This window comes from Tyto alba, unplaced genomic scaffold, assembly GCF_018691265.1.
Source record: "Tyto alba isolate M040663 unplaced genomic scaffold, T.alba_DEE_v4.0 Super-Scaffold_22, whole genome shotgun sequence".
Lineage (NCBI taxonomy): Eukaryota > Metazoa > Chordata > Aves > Strigiformes > Tytonidae > Tyto > Tyto alba.
Window position 1 is genome coordinate 6,178,448 of NW_024881296.1, and position 11,553 is coordinate 6,190,000.

Sequence of the window (11,553 nt, forward strand, 5' to 3'; positions counted from 1 at the left end):
TCCCCCCGCCCTCCGCCGCGCGCTGGGCAGCCGGGCCGGGCCCCCGCCGGGCTCGGGAGGGGACGAGGCCTGTCCTGGGTCCCGGCGGCGGCAAGTCTCGGCCAAGCGGGAGCCGGACGTTTCCCCTCACACGCTCACCTTCCCCAGGCGCTGCGGGCCCCGAGCCCGCCGCTCCGCCACGGTGCCTGTCGCGTCAAGTCGCGACAGTCGGAGCTCCCGATCCCGAGCGCCGCTTCTCCCCTCAGGTAGGCTGTCAAACGCCAGCCGGCTTAAGAAGGGTCGGAGGCGTCTGGGACTCTTCTCCAGAGAGGTTTTGTCCAGCAGCCCAGGGACCGGGCCTGGCGGCAAGGCTGGCGGGGGCGGTGGGCGTCTGAGGGGCTTCGCGGGAGCCCTCGGCGGCGACAGAAACTTGCCAGCGACGACAAATTCAGCCCTAGAAAGTGTCACAGCGATGGAGTGGCCGAAGCAGGTTTTCCTGTGTTACGTGGTGGAAATTACTTCATTGACCTTATTTTTCCCTGTGGCTCCTATGCCAGCCTCAGATAAGGACATTTGGGTGTGGGGTGGTAACCCCCTCCCTCCCCGCACCCCCCAGTTACATTTGGAGGAGGTGACTGGGGAGAGAGGGAAACAGCTCCTGGTTTTGGCAGAGATTCCCACAGCCCTCTTCTGTGTCTCCCTGGCTGTATGCTGGTATCCCAAGCGCATCATGAGCATCCTCATTTTGTTGCTTTCAAAGGTTATAGGGAAGCAGAGGAGTTCCAGGATCCTGCTGTTTTGCTTTTGTACTTCACCAGTGTCACAGTAACAGTGCACGTAACTGAATTTTCTGATGTCAAGGTTTCCAACGGCATATTTTATAAATGTACTCTCTACCAGTTGGCAACCAAAGCTAGAAGAACAGCTTGGCCATAGGGTGCAAAAGCAGTGTTATTCTTCTTAAGTGGTTGGTAAAGTGTGTGTTTTGGCTTCCTCTGCGCTGCTTCAAGAGGGCATGAAAATAACTATTGCCATGGAGAGGAATCGGTTGCACTTCAAATCTGGAAGCATCAAATGGGGAGCTGTGGCAGAGAGGTGACTTAAATTGGCCGTGGCCTTTGCAAAACTCCTGTCACCAGAGCCACGCTGGGGAACAGCTGTAGCAGCGTGGTGACTGCTGATGTGGCTGATGATACCGGAGCTGAGTGCTGGGTTTCTTTGTCTGGGTTTTGTGCAGTTGCACATTGCAGGATTTAAACTTTGGTAATTGACATAAATGTTGCTTATATTTTCTGAGCAATGATTTGTCCAGTACTGATCTAAGTAGGTGTATACTTAGAGCCAACTAATATCTTCCGATGCTATTCTGATCTATCTTTTTTGCTATTACAGACCCTAAGGGATTTTTTTTTTCCTGTTTTATTTTTAATCAAATGGATTGATATAAGGTGTCAGTGGCAACAGATGGCTAATACAAACTATTTCCATTCTTCTTAACAGTTCTTAGCTTACTTGGCTCTTGCAAAACACCAACTAGCTGAAAGCTGGAAGAAGAAAGTTTGAAAACTAATGCTAGACTATACAGGAAAAAAACACATAAAGTTCAAAATTAATATGGGCTTGAGTTTAATACATTGTATAGGATTAGTTTTAACAGTCCCTGGAGAGTTTGTACTGCAGTTATTGTGGGACAATTCTCTAAACTACAGTAGTGAAAAGAAAAGTTAGACTATCTACCAAATGTTACTGTTGTAGAAGGATGGTATCCAAATTTGACTCTTATGTGTGGGAAAAAGAATGTGAGAAGGTCAAACATTACAGTTGGATTTGTGTTCTCTGATAAAACGAAACTGGCTTTTGATACAGTTGAGGCTTGGAAGGATTTTTTGTGGTTCTTAAGTGGAGATATTCCTGATTTTATGTTTTTGTTTTGTTTTGCCAAATTCTTGTCTCGATGAATGGACAGGAACTAAATGTTTGCTCTTATTTTAAATGTCAGCTGCTTTGATAGTGTTGCTGGAGTGGCTGTGGTCCACTGGCAGTGAAACCTGACTCCCGCTCGCAAGGTTGAAAACCCAGCTGCTACTGCTGGGTGTTTTGCTTATCTGTTCCTGGTGTTCTGTGCATTTGCTGGCCAAACTTTCCTCTCAATACCAGAAAAGGTCACTGTAAGAGACCATGAAACAACATGTTTTATCCTTCATTATCAGACTGGTTCTGCACAGGTTGTTTATAGGGAGAGGAGGCAGAATGAAGGAAAGGGATGCCTGCGTTACCCTTCAAGTGGTGCTGTAGAGGAAGTCATAAGTGTTTTATTTTTAGCATCTTCTTCTAATAAATAAGCTTGATCATAACCAATACTTTCATATTTGTGTTTCACGGAGGCTTGCTCCAGTGCCTTGCTTGTCTGGTGGCTATTGCTGTTTTGAAGTTGAGAGAAATACGATTTCAGTTTGGAAAGACTGAGGGGTCATTCGTATAAACTGTGGTGTTATAGGAGATAATAGGAGACTCTCTCCAGCTCAGGGGATGCCTCCTGACTCAAGGGGAAGCATTTTGTCACTGAGATTTCTGCAGCAGGATGGATCCCCAATTAGTTCTTGATGTACCTGTTTGTTTTCCTGCCTAGCAGTGGTGTTGGTTACTCAGAGGCTGTGCTCTCTTTTTACCTACGTGGCAGCATATAACATTTTTATCTTCACATGGCTGATAATTGTTTTGTTTTTGTTTTGTTCCTGTCTGACTGTGGTTTATGTACCTTATGTCCAAGCCTGGTGAAAGCCAGCACAAATCACTACAGTGCCGGATGCAACTGGAAGTAACAGGGATTATTTTTTGTGTTGATGATTGTGTTTTTATAATGTCATTATGGCGTTGTCTTCATGCAGCTATGAGAGTTGGAATCAAAGGTGGTTTAGTTAATACCTATTAATCATAGAGAGGCTTGAGGCAAGGCACTTTAGCTTTCAAAGCCCAGGTGTTCTCTCAACTTCTTCCTCTTGGGCAGAATTAAGTAACGTGGCATAGGGTGATTTGGGGATCTTTGTGATTTCGAAAGGGTTGGGGTTTTTTGTTGTTTTGTTTGTTTGTTTTGTTTTTTTCCTTTTCTTTTTAGTTTCTTTCTGTAGCATTGTTCTACACAGGTAATATTTTGTTCATGCATTCAGGGTGTGGAATGCAGACACTATAGAAAGCTAAAAAAAAACCCCCAAACATTGCAAAACTATTGCATGCCGTTATTTTGGTACTGTAGCCAAGCAGACCACTGAATGGCTCGAGACAGTGTCTCATTCTTTATTTGTGTGTTCCCAGCAGAAGGAGCTCATGTCAAAGAAAAGAGATGAGTTTGAAGATATCTTGGAGGAAAGGCGATTGTCCAGCGACTTGAGATACGCAATGAAATGTTACACTCCTGTGATCTACAAGGGACTTTCACCTTGCAAGCCAAATGCTATTAAAAATGCTGTTCTCCAGTCAGAGCAAGTTCAATATGTTATCAAGCAGGTGAGTCTGGACATTGAGCTGTAAGATGAGGTACTTTGAACACAGCCAAGCTTTGTGTGACAGCAGGGAAAAAAAGATTATTGCTGACCTTGTCAAACATGATAGCTGAAGTTTAGAAAGATGGTCCAATAAATCAGTAAGTCGAGAGCCATACTCTTTTGGCAGCAAAAACAGATAAACAGATACTGATTTACCATGGAGTTACCACTAAAGCTGTTAGATAGCTCATTCATTAAATCATGTTTTGATTTTGCATATATGACACTTCACCATCTAACTTACTTAATGTGCATATGTGTTTGACTGTTTTTTTTTTCCCTCTCCTCCATAGTCCTCACTACAGATCAGGATTGTGAAAGATGGAAGCACTCTCCTTCTTAGTAGACTTTTTGTGCTTTGAAGATGTCTTGTAGGAATTTTATAGGCTAATGATGTATTTATGAATCAGTCATAAATGCTACTTTCTCTAAAATGAGCATTAAATTTCACAGAGAATTCTTTGAGTTAGAAACAATGTCTAAGATGTAACCGTATTTTTGCTTTAAAATGAAGGGCAGCTACTACTTTGTAATGAATAAAATACTTTATAGTCAAACTGGCTCATATTTTACATTGTGTTGAAATAAGAGTGTGTGTTAGTTATCAGAGTAACTATTTTCAGTATTCATGAAAAATAATTCCAGGTCAGTAGAACTATATAAGATGTCTTGATTAGTCCTGAGTGAGTGGCTACCATAACATTTTTCTCTTTTTTTTTTTTTAATGGTCAATGTTACCCATGATATATCAAAACCTGTTACGATGTGACAAATTAAACCATGTCCTACCAAGTAGTGCTGTTGCCATCATGAATTGCAAAGTAATATGAAATTTAAAAAAATGAATCTTTCAACTTCAGAAACACTAAAACATTTACTGAAAATAAGTATTTTACATAGGATTTGACAGAAAGAAATTGGTGTGATGTTTTTTCTGAACTGCTGCTTTTTTTTTTCTTCTGCCATTCCTCCTCTTTCCTCTTCTGTGTTCAGTACAAGGCATGTTAGTCATTTTGTAACAGTTAACTTTTCAATTAAGTATTTCTAGCTTCAATGGATCAAATAGGAATGATGACCATTGTTTAAATCTGTTTTTAAGAAACATCTAAAGCGAATGCGCATAGCAACAGGAAAAAGATCATTGAGATGCAAAGTTGGTAGAAACAGTGCTTTGCATGCGTTTCAGCTAGCCATTGCCAAAGTAATACATTACAAAGAAATTGAAGCATGATAGGGCTAAGGTTCTTCAGCCAAATCTTAAAATCTAATGCAAGTGCACTTCAGAGATTTATTGTGAATATCTCTGCAAACGTAAGTTTCATTTTACTAGTCAAAATTGCAGACGGCCTTCTTCAGATCAATGATATAGGAAATGTTATTTGAACTTAAATCTCCTCTGAAGATGTTACAAGGGAAAACATTCAGATAGTGTTTTCGGGCGGGGGGGGGCGGTGGGGGGGGCGGATTGTTGCACACTCTCTCCCTGCCATTGGCACCTAAGCTCATTCTTGATTTTGAACAGCTCTAGCTTGTCTTTCTCTTGTTGTCTGAAACTGAAGAGATTCTCTATGATTAGATACATACCTATCACATAAAGTAAAATCTTGCTGACTGTTGCAATAGCTCTGCCTTAATTGTTATGGCACATAGAATGGTGTGCATGGTAAAGAGAAGGGAAAACCATCTGACTGCTATTTTGTTTTGTTTCTCTATAGTTAGCAAGAGAGATGGGAGAGAACCCGATATTATTCAAGAAGAAGCCATGGAAATCTTGGATGAGATGGGCCACAGTATGCAATTAGGAGCTGTCAGTTTTTTTGCGTTTACGTTGAGCAAAATATTTAAACAGCTTTTCCAGAGAGTTTGTGTGAATGAAGAAGGAATGCAGAGAGTGAGTACTGGTGGGGAAAAAAAAGTTATATTTCATACCAGTCACTTGGCCAATGACTCTAATCTTCACTCCAGGTAACAAATATGAAAAATATCTTTTGAAAAAAAAGACTGCACTTCTGTTTATTATTGCATTTCTTAATAAGTGTAGGAGAAAAAATTATACATAAGTATTTTAGAGGCAAACAGTCAGCAGGACTTTGTACATTTTCCAAATGCTTCCTATGGTGAGGAATACCGTGTGTCAGCAATTCTGTTAGATCAGCCACTGAGAGTTTTTCTATCTGACACTATACATTTAATAATGCATTTAGCTGAATTGGAGGTGAAAACCTAATGTTATGTGACTGACTGGGTTGGTTGTTCTGCAAAACATTCATACAGCTAAGAGTGGTGAAACATTGTGCACCTCTGAGGCAGGAGATGCTTTAAGTTTGCCTCAGTTTGCTAGGGAGCTGTTGTCTCCCTGTTTCACTGTAGAACGCAGCTGTTCTGACGGGTGCAGCACATTCCCTGGAAGACAGCAAAATCAGCCCTGAGAGCCTTTATTGGGTTTCCCATCCCCATCAAAAGGGATTTGAGTTAGACTATCATGTAATGGGTGGCCCTGGCTTTTGAGTCCTGTGATGCTTGTGAACCACAAGTTGCTAGTCTGGAAACAACTGCTGCAAATTTCCTATGGTTCCATTTTGAAAAAGGTATGGAGTATGTGGTCAGAGAAACCACCCCTGAACAAATCAGCTTCTGTTTGCCTTAAGCCCTGTGAAGTTCTGTATTTGCAAATTTCAACAGTCAGTCTGTAAATATTGGAACAATATTGTTCTTGCTGTTTGTTTTTTGTTTTTTCAGTTGCAACACGCCATTCAGGAGCATCCAGTTGTTCTACTGCCCAGTCACCGAAGCTATGTAGACTTTTTGATGCTGTCTTATTTGCTATATACGTATGACTTGGTGTTGCCTGTCATTGCTGCAGGAATAGGCAAGTATGTTCTTTTAACAATGTTTCAGGATTCAGAGAATCAGCAAGGAGTCAAGGAGCTGCTACTATAAGCAGTTGTGTTTAACTTCTGTTCCAAATATGTCCTGTTATACCTCCCGGGGTGAGATGCTTACAGCATCTGAAAGCTTCTCATCGGTGCTGAGTCCAATCAAAGGTGAATTTTTTCATAGCAAGTTTGCCCACAAGTACCCCATCTGTAGACCCAAGGCTGGGGCAAAGATAGCTGTTGTGAAGAAGATTTCTATATTGCTGTTTTTGGCCTGGGAACAGGCAAAAATGTGCCCAGAAGCTACTGTGTATGCGGAACCTTTTGTGATACTTCATACTGTTTTAAGTGCAGTCGTAGCCAGATACAAAGTGCCAGCCACCTCGTGCTTGTTGCTGATGCAACTGATTCCCTTGGATGATTGTGTTATAAATTGAGACCACAATGGATCATAATCCAATTATAATTTTATTAATTATAGCAAGTAGAATATGAGCAAAGACAGCGCTGGACGGCAGGGGAGTCTGCGCTCCGCCAACTGCCGCACTGATCAGTTCAAACAGTTCCTTTTTATACATTTTTACATCCGTGGTTGTCTTTGATCAGTACCCCTTCTGCTTGCACACAAGCGGTATCTATCTGGTTTGTGTAAGCAATTGCGGTTATCTTGTCTCACAGGTTATCTTGTCTCACACAAGCGGTGTCTGGCAGCTATTTGCATAAGCAGTTTTTCTGTCTTTTGCCGCCTAACCTTTACATTGAGCTTAACATAAATTTCAATAAACAATACCCTTAGTTCATAGTTTCTTACAATCCCCCCTTTTTCTTTTATCCTATTATTGTTTATTAGATGCTACTTTCATTTTCGTCACTGCAAACAAACCTTTTTCCACAATTCCAACATTTATCATAACACTCTCAAGATAATACCTTACAATTACAATCATAGTTTTCACGTGGCATAACGCATTCACAACAATCTTTTCCACCAGGAAGCTCCTAATAGATCATCCCACCATTCTGAGTCTAACATTGAGGGTGTTTTCAGAGCACCATAGGTAAAACAGCTCTTATTCTATCTGCTATGTGCAGTTGTCGCCTTAATGTTTTTGCCGTGTGTTATTTATTCCTTGCTTTGTTCAGTTAATCCAACAAGTTGTGACCAACATGCAATTTGCTACTACTGTTTCACCTGTTGGTGTTAAGCAAATTCGAGCTGTGTGCCGAACTGCACAGTCAACCATACTATCAGACACTCTGTAAACAATAATCAACAATTTATTAGCAAACAAGAACCTGAAATAATTAACTGTATAACAATCCAGCAAAGTCCCACGCGACACAATCAGAAAGAGAAAAAGTAAGAACCAAAGATATCAGCACTGTCCTTTGGATGTTGTCCTTCGATGTCTTGTTACCCTTACTCACGGGGCGATAGCGATAGAAAGATAGAAAGAGTCCAAGAACAACAGTCAGTACACGCCGCGCGGTAACTCCTCTGATCAATAACATTTTCTTCTTTGAACTATAAGTCTGTTTCCATCACCTCATCAAGGTTTCGAGGGCGTCTTAGTTGTCTTCGTGATCTTGGAGGATTGGGGGGAGGAGGTGATCTCCGACACCAGCCACGAGACATTCCCTCGCATACCGCGATGGCAACGACAGTCACCACCAATATAATGAAAAATCCCAACAGCAGGCGGCGCACACGGGATCGTCCCCTACTCCCATCTTCCCAAGATTGCAATCCAGTGGGATCAGTAAGATTAGTGGGATAGTCCAGCCCCAGGCTAGCGGCTTGACCGAGGAAGGTCCAAGTGCGCAATGAGCGGAAGTTTCTCTTCCACCCAGAATGCCTGTGCTGCCTAGATCTGGGCGGGCCTGGCAGGTGTTTTTGCCATCCGGGTATAGCCGAACTTTCGAGACCCTCCAGCAACACATGCGCTTTGGGACTGGGGGCGTGGAAATCCATTTTCCTGCTGCGTATGTGGACCCTGACTCCTGATCCCTACAGACCAGGCAGGTTCGCCACTCGCGCTCTCACTCTTGTACCTCCGATACCTGCGAAAACAATGGAGCGTGCTTATGCATGGGCAGCAATTTATTGTGCAGCCTTGATGTTGGTAGCCCTCACTTTGTTTGCCTTTTTACTACATAACTTTTGCCCTTGTAAATGTTCCTCTTTCAAGTACCCATGTAGTTGTATCTGCTTATGTAAACCACCATCTCCTTTGGTTAACCATGTTGAAAATTCTGTTATAGGTCTTTTCGGCGGTTTTGGTACTGGCTGTTTTACTTCTGTCACATCTTTTACTTGGATTCTCTTCTTCCCACTAAAATATCTCCATCCACCCTTCTGTCTTTGGGAAAGCAAAGCCACTCTGATGTTGGACATAACAGTAAAGCACTTGCTGCACAAATTTGCCACTATTAAAGCAAACCATACCAGGATGATTAGCAGAGGTCCGGTATAACATATACTCCCACCTCTCATGCCTATGGGGTTGTAGCCCACAGCTGAGAAAAAGGTCTTCTTGGTGGCGAGCACAGAGGTTAACCCGGTCTTGCCCTCTACTGTTTAACAAATCCGTGTGTTAAGAGTTAGTCAATTCAAGTGCAGCTCCTTTGTAGCCACTTCCTTTGTTTCTAAGCAAAGCAAACTTTTGGCACTTCCGATAGTGTCCTCCCATCAACTCTCAGGGACATCACAAATTCTGGGGACTAACCTCTTTTTCCCCGTAAATCAAGGTTACAGTTCATGCCCCTTCCCTATACAGTTATAAGACAATTTTCTCCATCTGCAAGAAATACCACATCCGGTAACACATTTCACACATTCACACAAAACCCACGCTTCATGACATCCATACATACACTCGAGACAAGGTATTACCCAATTAGGTTGATTTTCTAGCAATGCCTAATTGACTCCAAAATGCTCATAATCTCACATGTCTGTCAGTTAATGCTCGGTAAACGCCAGCTTTTCCCTGACAGTTTTTTTGTTTGGTTTTGTCTGTTTTTTTGTTTTTGTTTCCTTATACAGCAAGTAAGCAAATGAATAAGTAAATTTTCACAGTGTTACCTCTGAACCCAGTTAAAAACCCAGTCAAACCACTGGTTAAGAGTCATTCAATCCCCTCCTGATGAATTTACTTAGTCCTTTGAGGGTGACTTGTAGTTGGTCAGTTGATGGTACCACAGTCCACTCCTGAGGCTTTTCCACCGGTCCTTTTCCTCAGGAGGCAAGAGTCCACCCCTTTTCTTTTGTTCGGATCGCTGTCTCGGTGGTCAGCAGCACCTGAAATGGACCTTCCCACTCGGGAGTTAATGATTAATCTTTCCACACTTTTATCAATACCCAATCACCTGGTTTTACATTGTGGATATTAAAAGCCAATGGTGATATTTGAGGCAGAAGTCCTTTCTTTCTCAGTTTCATTAAAGTGTTACCAATTCTTATTACATACTTTCTTACATACTGATCTCCTACTTCAGGGATGACAATATCCCTGTCATTACTCATACATAGTAATCCAAACATCATTTCATAGGGAGAAATTCCCAGGTCTGTTCGTGGCTGAGTATTGATCCTTAATAAGGCCAACGGCAGGCATTTAATCCAAGACATCTGAGTCTCAATCATTAACTTAGTCAAGGTTTGTTTTGAAGTTTGATTCATTCTTTCTCCTCTTCCAGAACTCCGAGGATGCCATGGGGTGTGCCATGCCCATTCGATCCCTAAGGCTTCAGATAGCTGTTGTATAATTTTTTAAAATGAAATATGTTCCTCCGCCCAAGTCTATTCTTTCTATTAATCCATATCTGGGGATAATGTTTTCCAGTAACACCTTGGATACCATGCTTGCCATTGCCCTTGGTGTGGGGGATTGCTTCCACCCAATGAGTTAAGTGAGCCACTAATACCAACAAATACTTCCACCTTTGTATTTAAGGTAGCTCTGTTAAGTCTACCTGGAGGCTTTGTATGGCTAGCTCCTGTTCCCCAGCCACCTTTTTTTTTTTTTTTTTTTTTTTTTTTTACCTTTTTGTTCACTTTTTAACAAATTAAACATCGATCAACTAGTTTAGCTACCGTATATATTCCTATACACCCATATTGTCTAAGAAAATGATCACAAAGTGATTGCGTTCCCCAATGTATTTTCTAATGTATTAATGACAGAATTTCTCATGATCTGAATTTCTCATGATCTTGTTTTGTTTAACATCTGCCTTCCATCTGCTAAAGTCCATTTTCCTTCTGAATCTTTTCCCCCCTTATTTTTAAGTATATCCTTTTCTTGTTCTGTGAAATTTGGGGCTAAATTCTCATAATCCCCTGGTATTATTACCAATAAAACTACCAATGATGATTCTGTAGCTGCTTCTCTGGCTACTTAATCTGCTAAATTATTCCCCCTTATTTCCATTGATGCTCCCCTCTGATGTCCTTTCACATGCACAATTGCAGTTTCTGTGGGGAGCTTCAGGGCTTCTAAAACTTCTCTGATCAGCCGCTCGTGTACTAGCTCCTTCCCTTTTGTATTTATAAGCCCTCTTTCTTCCCATATTTTTCCAAATGTGTGGACCACTCCAAATGCATACTTTGAGTCTGTGTACACTGTCCCTTCCTTATCTCTCAAATATACCAATGTCTGTTTTAGGGCATAGAGTTCACAGACTTGTGCTGACCACCCAGCAGGTAATTTCCCCTTTTCAAACACTTCCATCTTCTGCCTCTCGATAATTACATAACCCAATATTTTTCCTTCTAGGCATCGAGAGGACCCATCAATAAATAGTTTTTCTCTATAGGGCAAAGGTTTATTTAACAGATCTTCTCTTATTTTCGTTTGATAATTTATAAAATCCAAACAGTTATGCTCTGGTTCCTAAATATCCTCCCCGATTCTCCTCCCATAATTCTAGTAATTTAACCACTAGTTTTCCTTCACCCAGCACCACACCTATTCCTAATTGCACTTGTAAATCTCTACCTAGCAAATTACATCCTACCCCTGGCATTAACAACAAATCATTAACAGCATATTGATCTTCCCCTTGTATTAACACATTCTTTATAACTGGGACCGAAAACCCCTTCACCTTTAGCCCCTACAGCCCAAGTTGTATCTTTTACATAATCTTCCTCC